Here is a 3,564-nt window from a genome sequence, read left to right on the forward strand (position 1 = left end):
AAATCACGATTTTCCTGCACAGTGCAGAATTTATATTTTCCACAATTATAAAAGATATTATTTAGCCTGGTGCCAATGCCAAAACAATAATAAGTTGATGGGCAGGGTGATTAAACATCAAATAAATTGTCAAGAAACAGCTCATGTCAAAACGTTTCTCAATAAATACAAAATAGGTTTAGGCATCATTATAACATTAGAAAAGGCAAGAAATTATCACATAAAAGACACATTCAAGAAATTGTCATTAAAGTAATGCAACTTCTAATATGTCTCATTGCTCTGCCAGAATACTTTTTTTCTTAAGATAATGTTCCGCCTGAAGTTGAAGAATGAATGACTATCTTCAAAGTAGGAAAATGTTTTATGATCCTCACATAAGCAACCAAGCATACAACTTCCTGCAGCCGTAGAAACCTGAGTCTCCACTTGTACACTAGGTAGGATTCTTCTTTGGCCCGCCTAGAGATGTTTGCTTTTCATGTGGGACACCAAGATTTATATTTGGTCTGTTCGACTAGTGTTAAATAGAGGACCTTCTATCACAACGAGAGTACAAATGCAGCACAGTGGTCATGCAAGTATTTTGACAAACCTCTGTAAGCAAACAGATTTCCCCATTGCTGGCTTCTGTGTGTTTCCAGGAACACTTTTCCAATCATCAAAAATATGACCGACACTATAAGCAGGGCCGTCCCTGCCCAACATGAGGCCCCACGCAAAGTTATATGATGAGGCCCTCTGTTTCGCAAGCGCCACACTAATTGCGCCGCATAAGCGCATAGGTGGGCCGCATTTTCGGCTCAGTTGAGGCACCCTCCGCAAGGTGAGGCCCCCTCCGCAAGGTGAGGCCCCACGCAGTCTGCAAGATCGGCCTGTAGGGAGGGACGTCCCTGACTATAAGCAACTGTATACTACTTGGTGTCCTAAGTAATTGAAGTGTTTTGTTTTTCCTTCTTTTTCTCTGGATCAATATGCTTTAATTTCCATCTTAAAGGGCAAAGAAGAAACCACAAGCATGTATTGGAATAAGTCACTATGAAAAACACTGTAGGTGGCAGTGAAACCAAACCAAACCACATTTCAGGGTTGTTACAGTGTTCTGAGGGCAGGATATTAGATTTAATGAGACATTTGCTATGGTCACAATCATTGTGACTTCCTTCTGTTACTTGACCAAAAGACATGTCAGACTATGCATTGAACACCGACCAGTCATAGTTAACAGTCTTTAGAGACTGCTTAACATAACAACTACAACACTGTTTTTTTTAAATGTCTCTAACAACCTGCTTATGTTCACATTTACCTAACAAAACCTTAGTGGCCTTGACAATGATGGATTTATTCTAGTAGGAGCATAAGATGAATTAAACCTCTATAGGACCACAAAGAACGTGACCATTGTTTGAATCTCATTTCGATGTAGTTTCCGTAACCTTTACCAGGTAGTGTTTGAGTCTAAGGCTAACCAAACCTCTTTTTGCCGTGTCTGATCAACAGGGTCATTTTTGTAAAAGTACAATTAAGTTACTACAACTGCGTTTTGCAAGGCAGTGACACAATGGTAGCCTGCAGACATAAATCAAATATATATTCCAACCAAGATTCCTATTCCATGCGCAGATCATGGTTAGAGATGCGAGAATGCAGTTGGATTTAAGGGATGGTGTCTACGGCCGGATTTACACTTAACAGTTTAAAACCACTGCAATGGCCTGTTCACATTTAGTTTATAAAAGGTCCTAAATGTCACAATTTCAAAAAGATGACGTCTCCAAATACCTGTTTTGTTCACAGGTTGATGCCTTACGATAATCAGTTTCATACCGCAAAAGACATAGAAAAGCAACAGAATCTCTTAATTTAAAGCTAGTGAGGAATGTTAGTGTTACTTTCATTTTCAATTGACTAATCTCCTCGAAAAAATATATAAATTGTTGGACGAAGTTCTCATCACAGATTATAAAGTGACTGCTTCTAGTCCTAACGTTGTTTTATGGATTATACTTTGAGGGCACGGGGGCAACATTTGTGTGCATTGCTTGGAAATTGGTCCTAAATTACATTAATTGTCATTGACATAGAGACCTGCAATTCCAGGACAAATGAGAAAATGTTTTATTCCTCCATGTATCGTAACTTTAACACTTCATTTTATTCCACAGTCGCGGGGGTTGGTTAACTACAAACACCTCAGTAAGTGTTCACAGATGGTATAGAGTTGGCAGACAGAACTGTCCTCACCAAATACTTTCTCATAACCTGAGAACTTCATAGGTTCAAACTTTACTTGAATACCAGCACCGGCAGACAGGAGGACATATTTCCAGTATATTATGTGGAGGGGTTAATTGGTAAGGAATACAATATGTCTTTGAGTCACAGTGTCAGTCTCACACTCTCTTTTTCTCTCTGCTTCCCTTCACCCCTCTCCCCCTTCCTGTCTCTCTCTTAACAAGTTACTGAAAAAAACGTGTTTCCAATTAGGCACTGAGGGGAAAAGAAGAACTCTAAAACGGCAAACACTACGAGAAATGTCTTGGATAAAAGGGCATTTAAACATCATAAAATATACCTTTCAAACAAGATTAGTACGGCCAAATGTGAATTGATTAATAAATGCTGCTTTAGACATTAGGGCTTACCTGTCTTCTGTGTGAAGATTCACACATAATTTACTCATTTCAGGAAAAGCCTGGAGTTTTATCGATTTGCAGTGAAATGCTAATACATTTTCTGTCCATACAAGAACAATGTCAATGCAGATTCTGATTTAAATCAATTTTTTGCAGTGTGTGCAAGCATGTGTGTTTGTGACGTCATGTGCAGGCAAAGGTCCTCTCCTGCAGAGTGTGTGTGGCAGTCGCTCGCTCAGAGAAAGAGAGAGCTTGGCGGAGACGCCGCGCCAGCGCAGAGAGGCACGGAGACGCAGCTGAGAGCATCAAGGCGACTTCATCTGCAAACAAATCAATAAAACTACTTTTATTTTTAAACAGGCACACACCTGCGGGGGGGGGAAAACCATCAAAGGAGTTATTGCTTTGCTGTACGGACATAACATGAAAGGGTTACCTGGCTTTATTTTGGATTTGGAGTCTTTTATCATTACACCGCTGCGACTTTGACACGAGTTGCCCAGTCTTTAGGAGTTGTCTGTTTGAAGAATTTGAAGGCACCCCGAATAAAACTTCCAGGATCTGCTCAGGGAGTAAACTCAGATACCAACTTACTGCTCTCATTGGAAAGGAAAACACAGTAAGTAGTCCATCTCATGTATTGCATAATGAATGAACCCTAATACATTTGCTCCATATGGGAAAATAACGTTTTTTTTTCTTTGGCTGATTTAAGCGCGTTTTTAATGCACGCACGGATAGGGCTTTTTTAGATAATCAACGTGTAGGCTACCTGCCACGTAGACGTTGCTAGAAATCATTCGGTTGAGATAAAGGTTTGATGGCATTAACAGATGCGTAAAAACTGCTGTGCGCACCCTTACTTCGCTCGGTTGCACGCACATAGGGGTCGAGAACGGGGTTCGCTGCTGGAATGATATGACTT

Source organism: Notothenia coriiceps, unplaced genomic scaffold (genome assembly GCF_000735185.1).
Source record: "Notothenia coriiceps isolate Sejong01 unplaced genomic scaffold, NC01 NC01_scaffold00037244, whole genome shotgun sequence".
In the NCBI taxonomy this organism is placed as follows: Eukaryota; Metazoa; Chordata; class Actinopteri; order Perciformes; family Nototheniidae; genus Notothenia; species Notothenia coriiceps.